The following is a 21,401-nucleotide window of genomic DNA, read 5'->3' as shown; positions in this document are numbered from 1 at the left end:
TAGCAAGTACCAAAGGCTGAGTCAAAGAAGAGAAAAGCTCAAAAATAGCCAGCTGCACAACCTACGAGAAAGAAGAAGAAACCTACAAAGCCAAGCCCAGCCAAGCCAATTACAAGGGCTAACATGAGGGCTACAACTCAAGGGGAAAAAGAGAAAAAAAAATAGAAGGCAAAAAACTAGAAGGGCCTACAGAGTAGAAGAAGAGAAGAAGGAATATTGCACCTCCAAAATTAGACAAGGAAAGGATAGAGTCTAATGAAGATCAATTTAGACTTGTAAGCCATTCTACCACATCTAAATTCAAAAACATTTGCAATAATATTAGAGATAATGCAGATTTATCTGGTCTAAAGACCATAGATTTCAATAATTTTTCAAAGGAACAACAAAACATAGTGGAAGAATACATCTACACTATGATGGCTAAGTTCAAGACTACCCCGCTTGAACTAGATAATTCAATGCCTAAGGAGCTAAGCTCATTAGTTGAGATTAATTGGCATTACTATCTCAAAATGGAGGGAAAAAAAAGAGAGTCTACACTAGTTCATGTAATGCTAGACCTTACTAAAGGTCAAATACAAAGGCTAGTAAGAAGCATGGGAGAAAATTTGCACCCAAATACATAACCTTAAAATTTTTACAGAACCAAATAGAAGATGTTGTCCAAAAGTCCACACAAATTTGGAAACTAATATGTGGTTTGATAACTGTGAAAGAAGGGTAGGAAGACCCATTTTAGGGTAGAAATGATGAAGAAGAAGAATAGAATGAGAAAGAGGAAGAAAGAGAGGCAATAACTGAAGAGTAACGGGAAGAACAGAGTGTCCAAGACACTCAACTACCATCACCAAGTCCTCCACATACAGCACTTTCATAAATAATAATTTTTAAGGATTTTCTTGACACATTAGGTTAGAACATCAATCCTTTAATTGCAGAGGATCTCAAAAAGATCCTTCACCAATCCACATCACAAGCACAACTTTGTACAAATCCAGTTTTGGTGAGTGTTGATGAGCTGCAAAAAGTTGTAGCAAAAATAACAAGGGAGAAAGAAAGCACACAAGAACAATCTTCACAACCTCCCACAACTACAGTAGATCAACCCAAAGAGCAAGAAGAAAAAGAAAAAAATTCTAAGGTTGATTCTACAATAAAAGTGACAACAATTACCAAGGAGCAAGAAAAGGAATAAACAAGGCAAGATGCTCCTACTGCACAAAATCAAGGTGCACCTCCACAAATTATCATTATTGATCAAGGAAGTGGACAAGAGCATAAAGAAGAAGAGAAAGCCCATAAGGAGTAGGAAGCAATACAAACATTAATGAACTTTCCTACCTCAGGGACTCCTAATAAGAAACCGAGCACTGATGCAGTACTATTGTAGATTTCAACACCAAGCTCAAGCTCTACCAAGGTTGCAAGAGTACTTCACTATGGAGACCCTACAATTATGAAGAAATAATCATACCCAATTATGACTCAAGAACCATGAATCTACAATCGATAAATGAAGTGCAAGAGGCACTAGAGAGGAGAAATAAATAAGAAATACCCAAAAATGAGTTTAGGCAAAAGCAAGCACTGGTGGAAATCAAGGACATATTTCTAGATGCATTCAGCTTGCAAGTACCTGATGAAACCCAGTACATAATGGAGCAATTGTCCAACATTGTGAAGTAGGTACAAAATAAGAACCTAGAAACTAATGTTAAATTATTAGAATGGTTAGAAAATAAGTTTTAGATGAAAGTAAATGAGAAAATATCAAGTGAAATAGCATTTTCACAAGTTGAATTAGCGAAGAAGATTGAAAAAGTGAAGAAAGTACTTGAGAATGTATTCTCATTGTACAAAAAGTTGTGTGATTCCTCATATTTCACATAGGAAAAAAGCCAAAGGATAATGAACTTGGAACAAAATCAAAGAAATATTTCTTGATGCATTTCGCTTGCAAGTACGTGATGAAACCCAGCCCATCATGGAGCAACTATCCAACATTGTGGACTAGGTACAGAATGAGGACCTAGAAACTAATGTTAAATTATTAGAATGGTTAGAAAAGAAGTTTTAGATGAAAGTAAATGAGAAAATATCAAGTGAAATGGCACTTTCACAAGTTGAATTAGCGAAGAAGATTGAAAAAGTGAAGAAAGTACTTGAGAATGTATTCTCATTGTATAACACGTTGTGTGATTCCTCATATTTCACATAGGAAACAAGCCAAAGGATACTGAGCTTGGAACATAATCTAAATATTTCCAACACTCAGCTACCCAAAGATCCAGCTCGGTGTGAGAAGCATTTTGTAGCTACGCTTCACACATAAAAAGAATTAGTTGTATTAACAATAGAAGAGGCCAATATTAAGGCCAAATTAATGTAAATTCAATCTTCCATAACCCCACATCTAATAGTACTCCATCAAGAACAAGCATATGTAGAAAATGTTCTAAAGAAAGATCCTAAGCTTTCCACATTAGAAGGCCTTGTTCATCTTGCAGTAGAGACAACAATCCAGTGCAAGTCATTGGCGATAGCTTTAAATAATTGGGATGCTTCTCTCAAGATGATTATGGAGGTAAATAAAAAAAATTTGGAAAAATATTCTATTTATCCTTAGGACCCTTTGACATAAGTGTCAAAAAGGGGGAGACATAATGTTTTGGATATAGTGTATAAATAAAAAGGGGGAGATATAATTTTTTGGGGTAGATGTGAATAAGAATGGTTATATAATACATTCTTTTATGGAAGCAATAAAGAATATCTAAAAGGGGAGATATTCACATTCACATTTTTAGGAAGGAATAAATCCAAAAGGATGCAAAACTGCAAGAAGATGTGATAGGGAACAAATATAGAGTAAAGGAAGTAGAAAAATTGTACAGAGATATAGAAAAAGGTAGATAAGGCAAAGAGTATCAGATATATCAGCATGAGACACATTCAACACAAGAATTTTAGTTACAGGAATGGAAATGGCACATCAGCTCAGGGGGAGCTACAAGATTTTGAGGTATACAAAAATTTTGAATAAGTTTTTGAAGTCTTGTACATATGCCGAATAGAATATGTAATATACTCATAAAGATCATATTTATAATCTCTAGTTAAGTATTTTTGCCACTCATGTCAAAGGGGGAGATTGCTGGTCTCAGATTGGTTTTGACATTTGAGTGTCAACACACTTAACCAATTCTTTAGTTGATATTGAGTATAATATAGAAGCTGAGCTACAATGTATGTCAAGCTAGAAAATTCAATAGGTGTTGAGTGAACTTCAGGTGCCAAGTGATCTTTAGGTGCTGAGCAAAGTTCAAGTGCCAAAAAAATTATAGATGTCAAGTCAATATGGTTGCTGAGTGAAATAGAATTGCTATAAGAGCTGAGTGAGCCAGTTTTCCTATATGTGTTGAGCATCAACAACCAGTATGTGTCAAGTAACATAGAATCACCATATGAGTTTGTGCCTTCACAAACTCATATGTAAACCATTTTTGGAGCTAACATGGGATGAATCTTGAAGGATCTTTGAGATAAGATCGAATCTCTTGCATTTCCTATGTAATCAACATGTAGCCAATAAGAAAAATGTAGGAGACATGCAACCAATAGGAAAAGTGCAAGAAATAAGTGTGAAATGAAGATTTAATATTGATTGTAGATTCATACCTAACCCTAAGTCTTCAAAATCTTTAAAAAGGAATTAAAAACCCCATTATGTGCATAGGAGAGGATATGTATGGGTGAAATATAGTGAAGTGCAAAAGGGTAAAAGACTTAGTGAAGAATAAAGGAGCATAGAAGAATCCAATTGTTGAAGAATAGAGTATCAAAACCTTGCAGAGTGACATATCAGATCAAGTAAGGATCAAATTAGTAAGAGTAGAACAAGGATCTGGAATCAACAATTGAAGATTGCAAAGCTATGAGGTCAAAATTTTTATAATACTATCTAGAAATTGTATTATATATGGAAATCCTATGGACTTAGGTTGGCCTAGCATCCATTTGTAAATCCTTTAACAGGGTGGCATTCCAAGTGAATGTATAAAAGTCCTTTAACTAGGCCTACTTTTAGTAGGGTAGTGAAATGCTTAACTAGGTCACTTTTGACAGAGTGTAAAGTCTTTAACAGGATAGGCCTTTCATAGGGTAGACCATTGGAAGTGGTCAAACATTGTAACCTTGAACAGTGACAAATTTTTGCAGTGATATTTTGTGGGTGTCATCCCACCCCAGTTTTATCTTCTCATTTTGGAGGGTTTCTGGGTTACCAAAATTGCGTGTTGTCTATTTGCATGCATGTCTTTACTTTCAAGTTTAATAGATAAATTAGATGCATGTGAATGGTTACAATTAAAATTATTTGAAAAGGTTAAATTTAGTTACTTTTGATTCACCCCCCTCTTAGAAGTAAATCTTTCCACTTTTTAATTCCAACAATCAATGACAAACATAGTCATGAATGCAACATGTCAACACTCTCCAATGCTCAGGATACTCTCCAAAATAGTATCATCGGCATTCATGCTAACAAATAAGCTTTCCAAAAGTGATGATGCCAAAGAGGTAGATCAAACTATATATAGATTTATTATTGGAAAAATTTAGTATGTAGTACACACAAGGCCTAATATTGCATTAATAGTTGGTATAGTGGTAAGATTTTCTACTAATCCCAAGAAAAATTATATTATGGCAATAAAAATAATTATGAGGTATCTAAAAGGTACTGAAGATTATGGTTTGTGGTATATGAAGGGAGACAACTTTAAACTAAAATCCTTCACTAATGTTGATTGGGTAAGAATTATTGATGAAAGGAAAAGCACTAGTAGTGGAGTATTCTTTCTTGAAAAGAGGATAATGTCTTGGAAAAGCAAGAAATAGAATTACATCTTTCAATTTATAGTAGAAGCCAAATATGTTGTAGTAGTAGTCAATTTTTCCAACATCATTTGGTTCAAACAAATTTTTTCAATTATGAAGGAAGAAATTAAGGATCCAGTAGTTATCTTCTTTGATAACACCAGTGCAATTAACATATCCAAGAATCCAATGATGCATACCAAGACAAAACACATTGCAATAAAATATCATTTTCTAAGATAATTAGTGCAAGAAAAAGAGGTGATATTAGAATATGTGAATACAAAAGAAAAAAATGTAGACATATTCACTAGCCATTACCTAAGGATGTATTTTTGTATCTAAGAGGTAAGCTAGTAGTCATTCCCATATCTAAAGCTCGCTACTCAAAGATTAGTGATGCATTGACCTAGCATTTGAAGATCAGTCAAGTTTATGCTATATTGTTAGAATAAATTACATATGAATCAGTACATCAACTACATGGAAAATTCATTATATGTTGTCTTTGGCATGAGATGTCAAAGAGGAAGAGTTTTTTGTCATATTAGAGACATTTTGTATCAATAAGTTAGAGACAGAGATTACAATCAAAGAAATTAGAGAAGTTGTAGTAAATCATTTCGAAGGGAGATAGTCATGTCAAAGGGAGTTCTCACTGATAGATGGAGTTCTCATGGATGAGAATTAGAATGAAACTAAGGATATTATCTTTAATTTTTTTCTCTAAAATTTCTTTATATTATAACATATTGTGTTTTTATCAATGCGAAAGAGGGAGATTGCTGAAAACAATTATTCAATTTTATGTTGTCTTTGATGTTACACAAAATGTCAAGCATTTACTAAGTATTCAATGATAGTCAAGCTCACTCATGCATCAAAGATAGTTTCATGTATATGTCAAGCATTTAATTATAACCAAGTGTAAAGACGTTATTAACTGAGCTCAGTTGGTTAATGAAGTGAAGTCTATATTAATTAAGCTCAATTGGTTATCAAATGAAAGTTAGCATGAAGTCAGCATTGACTAAGTTGGGTCGATTAATATTAGAACTTCTGCATTAATTGACTACTCAATTCTATATTAGGTGACTCTCAGCATATTAAGTCTAATAAATTTGTTGGTTAATACAAGCTAACTTAAGGGATGATAATTATTTTACTAAAAGAGTATTCAAGCTAACTTGATAAGGTAAATCATATATATGAAAGGTCAAGTTGAGGATTGAAGAAAAGAAATGTGAAACTGAAGAAGATGAATTAAGGAAATAAATTTGGAAGGATAGCTATAAGAGGAAGAGTATCCAACTTGAAAAATCTATAAAGAACATTCTAATCAAGGAGGATCAAATCCAAAATAAAGATCTAAATAGGTAAATTTAGTTGCATCAACAATCAATTCTATTCATTGTTACTCTCTAATAATTATAGTGGTGAATCAAATCTTCTAATAGAGTTAGCCTAGTAGAAATTTAGCAAATCCTTTAACAAGGTGGCATTTCTAGATTAACGTGTTTGAAGACCTCTAACAAGGCCACGTCTAATAGGGTGAATTAAATCCTCTAACATGGTCACACTTAACAGTTTGTTTTATAACCTTTAATAGGGTTGACTCCTAATAGGGCTCACTTTAGAATAGTGAAAAATAGTAACTAGTTGCAATTGGTGGTTTTTCAAAATTGGGTTTCCACATTAAAATCTTAGTGTCTCTTATGTTTGTGTTATTTCATTTATGCTTCTAAAACTAAGTTATTTATAATTAAAAACATTAAATATCTTAATATATAACTATCTCTATGCTAACTAAGTGACTGTATTAAATCCAATGTTAACCAAGTTACAACACAAAATTCAATGTTAACTAACTATTAGTAAGGGTTTGGTTTAAAGTTTTGTTGACATCTTAATGACATGGATTTATTTTTTTAGTAACTGATTCACCCATCCCCTCTCAGTTACTCCTCATTTCCAACAAATATCTCATTACCAACTATTAAAGTTGATGAAAGATCAATCCCACAATTCCCAATATTAACCTGCATGCGAACACCTATCATAGAAAGTGAAGCAAAAGCTATGAAGGCCAAAATTCCAAGATCCACTAATGAGACATTCTTGATGAGAAAAAAATTATTATTATCAAAAGTGAATTGAATGAATTACAATGAGAGGTAATCCTTATAAAGGACATCAAAATCCTAACTAGAATATAACCTAGGTTGCATGATAATAATTAATAAAAGAATTAATTATTATGTTTCCAAAAGTTAGCTTAAGTTAAATAGAGATAATAATTGACTTAATAATTAAATCACCATGATTTAATTAATAAGAAAAAAATTTATTAGTCTCACACCCCCCTTAAGATAAACTTAAGGAGTAGCTAAAAACTTACAAACTACTACCAAAAAAAATTTGGGTCCTAGCAACAAGGCCTGATGAGGTACCCAAGCACAACCAAATCTTTAAAAGAGGAGAAATAGAGAAAACCACATGGGAAAAAATATACTAAAAAAGAGATGGAAATAATGCTAAAAATAATTAGAGAATGTCCCAAAAGATAGGAACACAAGATTATCATGAAGAACACCATTAAAGAATGAAGCTGCAAATACTACCAAATTGTTGATCTAAAGAACCTCCATTGTATAGAACATGACTAGGTATAGAAGACTAGGTATGAAGAGGTAATCAATAGAAGATGGAAGGTATCTTTATGGCTTCCAAAAATAGGAATGGAATAATGTCTATATGGTAAATGATCCATCTCACCAAAATGCATAGGTATCCATCCACTACAATCGCTAAGTACATAGGATCAAATATTGAATACATAGCTCACTCCATCAAATTAAGAAAGAAATAGAACCAACATAATCCCCCTATAATGTTGAGAGGTAAGATGTGAAAATTAAAACTAAGTGCAATATCTCCTATAGAAAGAAGAACAAAGAACATTGAGAGTCCAAAAAAAGTACAAACACTTATAATGGCATATGTCATCAACACATCATGATGCTACTGTCATGGAAGGAACACTCACTTAAAAAAGGAAGATGGAGAATATGGCCAAGATGAAACCCCCCAAGGCTTTTTTTAATGTAGTTTGAGTACAAAAAAATAGAAAGATATGCAAGGTCTTAAAATGCAATAGAGTGGCAATTTATCTCAATGTGTTTGCAAAAATACTACAAAAGGATGTCAACAAAGATCAAAAGAGACAAGGCTAATACAAGAGATAGTACTGCCCATGAAAAATCATCTAAAGAAATAAAGGAAAAAAATTAATGGGATGTGCCTAGAGTAGAATCTAAAAATAATATGTCTCAAGATATGTCTCCCAAAGTGCAAAATTAAACCTCTAACTTTGACTACATAAAATTGTTGAGAAAGATTGATACAAGCTTAAGGATGTGTTTCAATAATTATTTTGTCACTAATGTTAAACCTACTATTTTCTAGTAAGACAACTACTTATTTGATTTGAGTACTATCATTTGTTTGATTGATGAAGAGGATTTCATCAAATGAGATAAAAAGAGCACCTAGAGGAAAGGTTGAGTTATGGTATGAAAAAGGAGTACAAAGATTAGTTAAGATAGTGATGATATAGTGTATTTTTTATCTACTTTAGGCTACAAAGATTGGATACACTTATTAAGTCTAGGTGAAAAAGTAGGAAGAATTGTGTCTACTAAGCTTGACCAAGTACATAGTAGGTGCTAAGAAAAGTTAGTGCAAGCTTACTAGAAAATTATTTGGAGCTGAGCAAAGTGAAGATTCAGTATATGCTGTGTGAACATAGTGTAAGTCGAGTAAAGTTTAGTTGGAGTTGATCATTATTAAACTTTAGTGTTTTCCAAGTAAACTAGTTGAAGATGAGTGGAAGAATAGTATGGAAGTTGAGTGATAGCATATCAATGTTGAGTGTCAGTATTCATGTTAAATCATAGATATGAAAAATCAGAGCTAACTATTTTATTTTTTTGAATTGTGTCAAGCATGTGGAAGATAACTATGATGATTTGATGACACAAAATTCAAGGTAAACCATTTTATGGAAAATTCAAGGAAGGTTGAAGAAGAATTTTCTAGAGGAACCAAATGGAAAAGTGTGTAGATTCATTTTATCCTACCTAATCCTAAAATGGATGATTGTGGTTAAATGGCAAAAGATATTGAATATCTATTTATAGAGAGAGCGAATCAAAAGAAAAGGTTTTTATGTGAGAGAACCTAAGGAAGACAAGGAGTCTAGGGTATTGCTTCATTCAGTGGCTGAATAGAAGAAACTACTATTGGCAAGCAAAGAAAGAAGGCTTAAAAGTATATATGCTTGAAGGACGAACAAGCTTTTAGAGCTGAAGTATGTGAAATCCAAGTAGAATTAAGGACTAAAATATAAATCTATAATCTACAAGTGAGTTGTAATTTGTTTATCAAATCGTCTCTTTATCAAATTATGCCTTACTATTACTTTATAATCATTGTATCAGTCTAGGGTAAATCTTTTGGATTAAGGTTGAACTAATAGTCATTTGTAAATCCTTTAACAGGGTGATATTTCAAGTGAATGATCTAAAGTCCTCTAAAAAGGCTCACTCCTAATAGGGTGATTGAAATCCTCTAACTAAGTCACATTTAACAGTGTATATTCTAACCTTCAACAAGGTTGGCCTTTTATTGGGAATCACTTTAGAAAGGTGAGAATTAGTAGCATGTTACTAGTGTTTTTTCCCAAATTGGCTTTCCATTTAAAATCCTTGCATCAAATGTGTTATTGAATCTATTATGTTTCATGTTTACATTTCTAAAATGTTGTTTTGACCTAGGATAGTAACCTACAAAGTTTAAGAGTTGCATGATCTAATGGATGCATGTATAATAATCTACTAAGCATTGAAAAGTTTGATTTGTACATTTGGACCTTAGATAACTTATTCACCCCCCCACCCTAATTATTCTTAAAAATTCCAACAAAATGGCCCAATAGCATCAAAATTCCAAATAAACTACACCATCATGATAGAATTAGAATCATCTTTCTGACAATATCCTATTTGCAAAAATTGAAGTTTAGATGAGCAAGTTACAGCCAAAAAACCACAAGTAGGTCAAAAAAAATAAAAAATGGTAAAATAAAAAATCACCATCTCAAGACCTATACCAAAATGCCTTGGGAAATGTAATAGCTCATACTAAAAAGTACCTCAAAAAGCATGTCAATTTCATTCCAAAACTATCTCAAGAAATGTGTATGGTTTGTACCAAACATTACCTCAAGAAGCGTGTTGATTCCATACCGAAATTGCCTTGATTTCCATGCCAAAAATCTCAATTTTTGTACTAGGAAACCTCAATTTCTATGCCAAAAATATTTATTTTTGTGCCATAAAATCTCCATTTTCATGCCAAAAAATCATGATTTATGTGCCAAAAAATATTTATTTATGTGCCAAAAATCTTGATTTTTGTGCCAAAAGATCATAAAATCATCACATCAAGAAATGTGCCCAATTTGGGAGCAATTTTTTTTGCTTCAGATTCCAAATGTGTCCAAATTGGACAAATTTTATATGAAAATAGGGATTTTTGAACACTTTGAGCTCAATAGTGAGGTTGATCTAGGCTCGAAGTGCACAAAAAAAGGTGACCCCTAAGATCCAATATGAAAAAAATCTAAAAAATGAAACCCTCTAAAAGAAATAGATTTGAAAGTCAAGCCAAACCTCTCATAAATAGAACAAGGGCATGAAGATCTGGAGCTCTAATACCATGTTGAAATTGATGAAATATCAACCCCACAACTCCTAAGAATCACCTACATGCAAACACCAATCACAGAAAGAGAGAAGCAAAAGCTATGGAGGTTGGAATTCCTAGATCCATAGATGAGACATTCTTGATGAGCAAAAAAAAGTGTTATTATCAAAAGTGAATTGAATGAATTACAAAGAGAGATTATCTTTATGAAGGAGATCAAAATCCTAATAGGAATCTAACCTAGGTTGCATGATAATAATTAATTACTATATGCCCAAAGTTTAACTTAAGTAAACTAGAGATAATAAGTGACTTAATAATTAAATCAATATGATTTAATTAATAAGAAAAAACTTTATTACTCTAATGGCAACAATAAGTATTATATAATAATGCTACACCATAGAGGAGATAAAAACAAGAAACATTATAGTATAATCAATTCTAAACAACATAAGATTCTTAAAAAGATATCACATATGAAGTATACTATAGATGATATTTGAATGAGAAGCATTAAAATCTAAGTTATGAAAAGACATTTTTTAGACAAAAACCATGGTCATACATGTAATAAAGAAATGTATATCCATAGATAAGATTATTCCACACAACAATACAAATCTATAGAGAAATAAAATAAAGAGATGAAAGGATACCATGTTATCATTGGAAACTTCAATTGAGACAATTGTTATATTGTCATGGATGTCAAACCTTATTGCTAAGATAGTTTCTATTTGATTTGACTGCCATACCAAGATAATTGATGAAGAGGATTTGTAAAGAAGGACATAACAAAAGTACCTAGAGGAAAGGTTGAGTTATGAGAAACTACAATGGTCATTTGAATCTTTAGACTTTAACAAGATAAAGTGATTATTTAATCACAACCTAAGTGAAGAAGATAGTTGTACTGAAGCCTAGAAGAAGCAATCAAAGAATGACCAAATGCATAGGCTTAATTTAGCTAAAGAGAAAAAGATTAAGGAACTTGAAGTTTATGCCAAGTGATGCTAGTGTCGATGAAGCGTAGTATGAGTTGAGAAAATATAGTACAGACTGAGCATCAGTATTGACCAAGTGTCATTATATGTGTTGAATAGAAAAGTTAGTAGTGACTGAGCAATATAGAGATGAATGCACGTTAGAACTAGCCAAGGGGTAGTATTTGACAAAAGATTAGGAAATTATGATTTCTAGCCAACACAATTGGTTTCTTGGAATATGTAAAGTATGATGAAGATAAAAATGGATGAGATAAAATATTTAATTTAAGAGAAAAAAATTGACCATTTCTATGCAAGAATTTAAGGCAAAGTTTTGAGAAGTTGCTAGAGGAAGAAAAGAGGAGATGAAATGAAATGACGGAAGGATTCGATGAATCTAACCAAACCCTAAGATCTATGATGATGTTTATGAAAAAAAAGATCATAATTACCTATTTAAGGAGGTACAAGGGATAATCAAAAAAGGATCGGTAGATGTTGGCATAGTTGGTGAAGACCTAACAAGGTTGGAGTAGTAGTTGAGAAAACTTGAGTAGGAGGTTGAGTAGAGTTGTGAAGATGTGAAGTTCATTTCTTGAAGGAGTTCCAAGTAGATCAGAGATAGACATGGCAATGGAGGCTAGTCAGTGGTTTAGCATGTGAACCAAATTATGATTTGTATTTTCAAAGTAATTTGTATTTTTTTGATCAAACTTGTTGTTGCTTTCTAACCATTGTATTAGTATTGAAATCCTTTAATCAAGATTGACCTAATAGTCATATGTAAATCCTTTAATCTAGGTACAATTCTAATGGAATGTTCTTAAGTCCTCTAATAAGTTCACTCCTAATGGGGGGATTAAATCCTTTAACAAGGTCACATTTAATACTATATTTTGTAACCTTTAATAGGATTGGATCCTCATAGAGCTCAATTCAAAAGAGTGAAAAATTAGTGACATATTTACTGGCATTTTTTCCCAAATTTGGTTTCCATGTTAAATCCTATTTTCATACTTGTGTACATGTCATTTGAAATGTTTTACTATTAATAATTTATACTCTGCAAGTTTGATAATTATTAGGACAATGAACTACAAGTTTATGTTACAAATGGTCTAGTATAGAGACCAAACTATTGAATGTTTAGATTTAAAGTATTTGAAGTGTTTATAAGTTAAATTGGTACATCAGGACTTGAGGATAACTAATTCATCGCCCCTCCCCCTTCTTAGTTATTCTATATTATTGAAACAATTGGCATCGGATCATTGGTGCTTGTAGAGAAAAAAAAATTTAAGGTACTTAGAGCTAAAGATCAAGATGTATAAAATAAAGGTGTTGAAGTTGAACAAAGGGAAATTCCCTACATGGAAGAGTTTAATGAAATTTCATCTAGCAAGAATTGGAGATGGTGCAATATACTATACAAATGATGCATCTATGACAATACCAATAGTTCCTCTAATAGCTTAGTAGATGAAAGAGACTAAAGGACACAACCAGGCTATGTTGGAGACTGTATCAGCCCTTAGCTATGTTGAGTTTAATGACATAAAGGATTTCACTACTACTAAGAAAATGTGGGATACACTATAGACTATCTATGAAAGAGACACAAATGTTTTGAGAGAAAAATAAGAAAGCTTAAGAGGTAAATTTGATTATATGAGAATAATGGAAGGTGAAAATATTATTTAGTATTTTGAAAATCCAAAGAGGTGGCAAATGCCATAAGAGAAGAAAATGGAAAGATTGATGATGAGACTATGATTGGCAAGGTATTGATAAATATACTTCCTATTTATATTATTAGAGTTTCAATAGCAAGACCTATTAATCTAATGATATTTTGGAATTGGTTCATACTAACCTTTGTGGACCTCTTGGAGTACAAAGTTACTATGGTGACAAATATTTCATTCTATTTGTTGATGATTATTCTAGAATGATGACTATAATTTTTCTAAAAGAAAATTCTAATACTTTTCAATTGTTTAAGTGATATTTTGACAGAGTTGAAAAGGAAATAGGTATGAGTCTAAAATACTTGAGATCTGATAGAGGAGTAGAGTTTAACTCTAACAAGTTCAACATATTTTGCAATGATAAAGGAATCAAAAGGTAGATGTCAACACCTAGGACCACTAGCCAATGTGAAATGGCTGAAAGGAGAAATAGATCAATCATGGGTTGTGCTAGAACACTAATGATGCAAAAGTATGTGTTACAAAAATACTAGAGAGAAGTTGTAAGTATAGTAGTTTATACTTTGAAAAAAGTACAAGTCAAGAAAGGTACAAATGTTACATCCTTTGAGTTATGTTATGTTTATGCACCTAATTAGAGGTACTTTAATGTTTTGGGAAAAAAAATTATATTGAAGGATAATATAAATGGAAAACTTGATGTTAAAAGTGATGAAGGCATATTCCTAGGATATTCCACTAAGAGAAAAGCTTGCAAGTGTTTGAATTATAACACTAACAAAGTTGTAAAAAGTGCAAATGTGAAAGTAGATGAATATGTAGAAAAGAATGAAGTTGAATGCAAGACATAACCTAAAGATTAAAAAATATTTGTTTATGTGGATGAAGCTATTTATTGCACCTTACTTGAGCAAGAAAATAAAGCTACCAAGAAATAGAAAACAATAAATGTTGAGCTATTGTAGTAGACTGTCGAGCAATAGATTGTAGGTGTCAAGCACCAGTAGAATGATATTGAGATACATGTAGTAGATATTGAACATCAAGAAGACAATGTCGAGCAATAAAAATCTGAACTACAGCTAGAATTAGAGATGTAAAATGAACTTGAGATCAATATTCAAGATGGACATGTGCAAGAAGAAAGAAGAAAAAAATCTACACTAGCAAAGCATGTGAGAAGACACCATGCACTTGAGAAAATCATTGGAGACAAAGAATTTGGAGTTATGATAAGGAAAAGACATAGAAGTGATACATGTTTAGTTTCTAAGGTTGAACCTAAATCTATAAAAGATGCTTTGCAGAATGAAGATTGGATTCAAGCAATGAATAGAAAAATTGAGCAGATAGAGAAGAACAAAACTTGGAGACTAGTACCTAGACTTGAGGACAAGAATTTTATTGGAACAAAGTGGATATTCAAACAAGTGGATACTCGAGAACAAGTTGAATTAGAAGACAGAAGTCACAAGGAAAAAGGCTAGACTTGTATGCAAAGGATATGCACAAGAAGAATGTATTACCTTGTTGACCCAATGGAAAGACATATTGTCAATTAGTGAAAAAAAAAATTCAATCATTTAGGAAGGTTGATTAATATTACAACTGAGATTTCCTCCAAGTCAACATGCCTCAGTGTAGCCAAAGAAAATTAAGAGTATCTAGTGTTAACCAAGAACTACCATATAGAACAAGTTCACAATGTAAACCAAGTCATCAGTGTGAAATGAGTCATTTATGTTCATTGAGTGTTCAATATAAACCAAGCATCCAACATAAGCAAGGGATCATAGTGTTACCCAAGTGCAAGAGTATTACTTGAGTTCACTATTTCACCTAAGTATTAGCATAACACATGAATATACAGTTTTACTCAAGCATCAATATTTAGCCAACCTTAAGGTGTAACTTGATTATTGTAAAGGAATCTCTTGTTCAAAAGCTAACTTGGAAAGAAAATATTTCTTGATGGCTATATAATAAAGATGAACTATTTTGTCTAACAATTGAAGAAGAATATAGAAGTAGAATTAGTGAATATAGAATACAAGAAGAAGATAGAGTAGATTATTTAGCAAGCTACCAATTAGTATAAAACGAAGAGTAGAGACACATGTGTTACAGTTAGATGAGTATAATATTCAAAGGATATATATTAGAAAATTAACTTGCAAACAAGGATCACCTCACTAATTTCATCCTAATAGTTGCATCAGGTAAGTCCTTTCATAGGGTGGACCTAGCAGTCCTTGGTAAAATCTCTTAACAAAGTGCATACTTCATTGTATTGTAAAATCCTTTCACAAGGTGGACCTAGTAGTCCTTCATACTCCTAACAAGGTAGATCACTAGAACTGATCAATTGTAAGCCCTAACAAACCAACTTTATTACTATAGTAGTGAAACATTATGGGTGTCATCCCCACCCCAATTTTACCTTCTCTTCGGAGGGTTTCTAGGTTACCAAATGTTGTGTTAAAGTGTTATGGTATTGATTTGTTTATTATTTTATGTTTCATGCATGAAAGTATATTAGACAATCTAATATAGAAAAAGTAATAGTTTCAAAGTGACAAGTTATGAATGATTCTTAATTCACACCCCATCTCAGGCACCTATCTATCATTAAATTTCCAACAATTGGTATCAGACAAAGGTTCTCCTATCAGGGGCTTAACAACTTGAGAGTAAAGATGTAAGGAAATGGAGTGTATAAGCTAGAAAAATCTATTAAGAATGACAAACTAGATCTCCATATGGTTGTGGAACAAGTCTAGAAACTCAAGGAGCAACTCACTCACTCTCTGAAAAGAAGAAAGGAGTTATCTATATAGATGAATAAAAATCTATAAACAGAAGAAAGAATAGAAGACCTCTACAAAGCAAGAAGTTAAAATGAAGCAAATAAACCCATAGAAGATCTACTTGGAAGGAATACCATTCTACAAGAAGTAAGAAAATTGGAAAGAGAGTAGGAAAGTCACTCGGTCAAGCTATGTTAAATCATGGAATAGAAGAAAAAAGTAGTAAATGAAAAATAAGTAAAAGATGAAAAAGTGTTCCTATTCTAAGAAGATGGATCATTATGAACATCAATGTTATCATAAATAGATTGATGAGTTACTAGCACAAAATAGACCAATATATTCTAATCAGAATAACAATATGATATTCAATTGATTGTATAGTATACTAGGAGTGCATGTATATTCAATTGATTGTGTTATTAGTGTTTACTTAGGATAAAGGTATTATTTTATTATTTCTTAGGTTAGACACCTAGGATTTTGTGTACTCATATGAGTTGTCTTATTGACAACATAGGAGTAAGCAACTCTAATTTAGCACATGGTGTCTAAATCACTAGAGTTTTCATTATAATCAATTGAGTTTTCATGTTGACAACATAGTTGTTCACACTCTTAGTTAAGCACATTGTGTCTACAACATAATTTTACATGACACACCTTTGTAGGCTTATCCTCTTATCATCATACTAACTCTTGTGCTTAATTAAGGATAATCCACTCTTAGTGGATATGTGCTTAGCTGTGAGGCTTATCATATTGCTAACTCCTAAATATTCTAGAAGCATTCTAGAGGCCTTTATATACAGGAACTCCTAGTGTATTATGCAATCAATTGAATATCATATTGTTATTCTGATCATACTCTATGAGTCTATTTTGTGCTAGTTATTGTGCTTCTTGGTCTTGGGTGATTGTTCCCTAAAGAAAATTCTTACATGGTATCAGAGCCATAGAGGTGTAATTTCATAGCCATTGGAGACCAATCTTGCTTCACCTCTCTAAGGACACCTTGATTCAAATCTAGAGTATCTACACCTATTGGGAGTGTCTAGAGCCAAAGTGGACCTCACCATTGCATCTGGAGTGTTGATTTGGTAAAAGTTGAGTATAAATTCACTTATATTATGCCATAGTCAAATTTGAGGCAAAAAAAATTTGCAAACTAGCACCTGTAGACACCTAAATTTGATTACACCGCTTTGGTAATCTAATTTAGTTATCTCTAAAGGCATCATTAATTAAATTCTTATTTAATTAATCCTTTGCTATCCCCTAGCTGATTAATTTAATTAATCATCTATAGTCCTAATTGATAAATCAAATGACATATCATTTATCAATTAAATCCTATTCTTCTATCTAATTCCAAAAATCCCCATTTATTAAATAAATCTATTTGATAAATAAAATCCTCAAATCTAAAAACCCCTAACCTATCTCTAATCCTCCATTTAGCCTAATCCATCCCATCCACCCATACTAACCAAGCTTATCCACTAAATCACCCACCCTCATTAATGCCATCCACTTGCACATCTCTAACATCCCTAATCTAATCCTAAACCCAAGCCTAATCCACCTCCTAATGTTGTCACATTCCCTAAGCAAGTTTAAGATTTTCCTAAACCAAATCAAAGTCTCCCCTCAAAAATCCCAATCACCAAGTCATGAGTGCTCTTACAAACCATAAAAGACTCTTACAAGCTCACTCATGACTCTTACATCCATCTTCCACACTCTTCCCTCTTCCACACTCATTTCTCTTACATCTCTCTTACATACTCAACCCCACTCATCATGTCTTTAACCAACCCTTTACCCTACCCTCTCACACTCATCCTCCTTGTGACAAGTGTCATCTTTCCATTGGTGCTATACAAGCACAATCCATGTGCTCTCCTTTGAGTGCATCCTAGCCCTCCTTAAGCCTTCATCTCTCCTTACATTTTAGCCCTCCATCCCTCAAGCCCTTAGCCTATAAATTGAATCCCCTCCCAAACCATTTCAATCACAACTATTTGAGTAAAGTTATCATGCCATTTTGAGAGCCAAAAGCCATACCCATACCCTTATAATGCCAAATTGAGAGCTCACAAGGCTACCAATTTGCCATTACCCATCTCCACCATTGAAGCAACTTTGAGCATCTTGAGAATACATCCACATCAAAGGATGCATTTAAAAAATCAACAAAGCATGGAGTGTTTTCTCTTTTGAGGTTTTGCACTTCTTGTTTGCTTTTCTTTGTCTAAACATATATGTGAATTTAGTTTTAGTTTGTGAATGCTTTCTTTAATGTTAATGCTCCTTGCACACTAAGATCTTGTTCTAAATTTTGGCACGCTCGGTGGGACGCCACTATGGGTCACTCCTTAATCTTTTTCAATCCATATTTTGTGCTTACAAACTAACCATCTAATGTTTGTTGAGATTTAAGTGGGTGCAAGGTGCTTTTGCTAGTTTTTGTAGGTTGAAGGACGCACTAGAGAGAAATATACACCCTTTAAAATCCGAAAATAACCAAAAAAATAAAAAAAATCTAGAAAAAATCCGCGCCCGTCGGTTCATTACGCGCAGTGTCGTCTCCGCCGCAAACTGGCATCTCCGCCTGTCGTCTACATAGAACGTCGTCTGTGAAAGCTCAACTGTCGTCTCCACACACTCAAAATATTGTCTACGAGTTTTAGAATCTCCGCCTATTTTCTGGTAGTCTGCAACGAAACCTGAATTGTCATCTACAAATTTTGGCATCTGCGCAGATCAGCGTTTGCGAGTTTTAGCATCTCTGCCTGGCTTATGTCATCTGTGCCACCTTCAAAAGCTCAAACTGCCATCTCCGCCATTGCTAGCAATCAATTGTTGTCTCCGCTTGGAAACTGTCATCTCCGTCACCGCCAGTAGTCAATTGTCATCTCCGACACCGCCAACTGCCTTCTTCATCAAATTGGTGTCTACGAGTTACGGCGTCCCCGCAGTCTGGCGTCTCCACCTAATAAACTATCGTTTCTGCCTATTTATGTTGCATTTTCATTTTAGCATATTAGTTCCTGCACTCTCTCTTTTTTTTTTTTTTAAAGAGTATAAATCAAAATTTGACTTTTAGTGGTTCTGTAGAATTTAGAGCATTTTAAGCATTTTTACACGTAGAAAAAACAACAAAAAAAGTTTTAAAAAATTTTCCCATAGTTAAGCTTTCATTTTTGAAGATTTTGGGTGACTAACTAAATTGTTTTTTTTTGTCTCATTGCAAGTTGGAGCACATATGAAACCACTAACCATGTTTCTTGCAGGTTCTCATGTTGCTAAAAAATGAACTTGAATGTTTAATCATTTGTCTTTGAATACATGGTTCTAAAATAAACTTGAATGGTTAAACACATTTTTCATTCAATGAATGTTGCTCAAAACACACTCTTGAATGCCATGGATTAAAAGCATTTTTTCTTGAAATGCATGCTTAAAACAAACAAACTCAATCTTGAATGCAAAGGATCAATGAATCAATGCAATATCTCACACTTTAATTTTTGGTGCATTAAAAAGAATAAATAAATCTCTCTTTTGCATGCAATTTAGGCAAAGTTTGATTTTTGAACAATTAAAAAATTTTGTTAAGTTAAATAAAAATTTGAAAAAACCAATTTGAGTAGTTCCTTGGACTCATCTCTTTTCTAATCACCCATCAATTCAACCATTGGTTGCAATCTCAGCACCATTTATGGGGATGGGTCTACTTGAAAAAGGTGTTAAATGTTCCACAATCTAACTAACTCACTTGGTCTTTGAATGTTTGCTTTAACTTTATCAAAATTCTTAAATGATCAAAACTCTAGATTAAATCGATCACACTTCAAGTTTGGGCACTAAAATTGAACAACAATTGACGTGGAGAGCCTCCGGGCGTGCGCTGGAAATTGAATCTCACACATTTTTGTTTTGGGCTTAAAACAAACTCACGCTCAATCTTGAATTCCTTAAAGAAAATTAATCGATACTTGACGTGGAGGGCCTCCGAGTGCGCGAGTTTTCTTTTGTTGACTCTAACTCTTCTTCTTGTTTGCATTCTTTGATCGATCTACTTTTGTTGGCACTTCAAGTTGGAATTGAACATTATCTCTTAAACATAAGTGCTTGCAAAGTCTAGATTAGCACACATAAGAGTTAGTTGGTAAAAGAACAAGCGTATTTTTTAGCCCAAGGTCATCCAAGTCTTCTCTCCCCTTGTCATCTTTTGAGGCCACCTTGGGTGCATAAGATTAGGATCCAAAACTTTGTTTCCTTTTAGGAGGCCTGCTTGGGGATTTCATCACCCCTTGGATGACCTCAACTCCAGCATTCTGACAAAGTATAAGAATTGAGAGGTGAATCGAAAGACACCTCTCTTGGGATCAAAAATTTTTCACTTGGGCTAAGTCTCAAGGAACTTTATACCCTTGAGAAGTGAAAGAGGAGAAGTGGGTTACCGCTCCTCTCGGCTGTGTGACATCTTTTTGGTCTCATCTATGGATTTGGGCCTCACGTACCTTGCGTATATCGAGAACTCCCTAGCTAAACCAACTATCAACCTTGCAAAAAACCATTTAGGGTGTTAATGTGTTTGAAGTGACTGATCGAAACATTTGTAGAACATACACACTCCTCGGTGCAATTATCACATTCTAAGAACCACAAACTTCTATCTGGGTGTTCCTATCTATTGCTTGATTTTATTGTACTTTTTAAATGAATATTTGCCAAACTTGGTCGATCCTAGCTTAGGGCACACTTAGCATAGTCACTACCTATTTTAGAAGTTAAACAAGTTGAAGCAAAACAACTGAGATCTCTCAAAGCCAGGTAGATTCAGGAATTTATGTCAGAACAACCCAAACCCAAACAGAAGTTTCACAAAGTCAAAATCAAGCCATCTCTGGCATACCAAAAACTTTCAGCCAAGAGAAAAAAAATAACACCAAGCCCACGAATTTCCAAACTCCACAAAGCAGAGGACAAAGCTGTCGACGAAGCACTTCAAGAGGCCTGGTTAGAGTGCACCATCAAATTTAGCCAACATCTAGGAGTTAATCCTGCTTATGCCTTACCAACTAGGCATGATTTCTATGATTAGACACCCTTGTTTCTCCACATCTTCTTGGATAAGCTTCACTTTAGAGTCATCTTTGTAGAAAAGCCAGCCATCTTAGGTTATCCCCTTAAACATTATTAGCTCATCCATCTCATTTAGAATCAAACCATTTAGCCAG

The 21,401-nt window shown here is 33.2% G+C and overlaps 1 pseudogene; it reads right to left on the bottom strand.

Annotated features, from left to right (window-relative positions):
• LOC149532034 (DNA (cytosine-5)-methyltransferase 1A-like) overlaps window positions 1-21,401 on the bottom strand; it is a 139,514-nt pseudogene that overhangs the window by 41,197 nt on the left and 76,916 nt on the right.

This window comes from Cupressus sempervirens, chromosome 11, assembly GCF_028749045.1.
Source record: "Cupressus sempervirens isolate cs-2001-9-10 chromosome 11, ASM2874904v1, whole genome shotgun sequence".
Lineage (NCBI taxonomy): Eukaryota > Viridiplantae > Streptophyta > Pinopsida > Cupressales > Cupressaceae > Cupressus > Cupressus sempervirens.
Note: the sequence above shows the minus strand (reverse complement) of the source record. Positions and strands in the feature narration are given on the sequence as shown.